Raw genomic sequence first — 306 nt, 5'->3', positions numbered from 1 at the left:
GCATGGGGACCTGGGTATGGGGTCTTGAGGACCCCAATGGGGACAGGGTCATGGAGGAGAACAGGGACCCTGATGGGAACACAGCCATGGGGAACACAGGGACCCTAATGAGGACACGACCATGGGGGACACAGGGACTCTAATGGGGACATGGCCATGAGATACAGGAGGACCCCAGTGGCTACACAGGGACACGGTGACAGTGACAGGCCCATGGAGGGGAGGCGGTGGCAGCCCGTGTCCCCATGGCCGTGTCACACGTGTCCCCACAGCCCCAGGGGCTATAGGAGCCCACGGGGTCCATCC

Source organism: Mesitornis unicolor, unplaced genomic scaffold (genome assembly GCF_000695765.1).
Source record: "Mesitornis unicolor isolate BGI_N332 unplaced genomic scaffold, ASM69576v1 scaffold26977, whole genome shotgun sequence".
NCBI lineage: Eukaryota > Metazoa > Chordata > Aves > Mesitornithiformes > Mesitornithidae > Mesitornis > Mesitornis unicolor.
The sequence above is the reverse complement of the archived record's forward strand: the minus strand, read 5'-3'. Positions refer to the sequence as shown.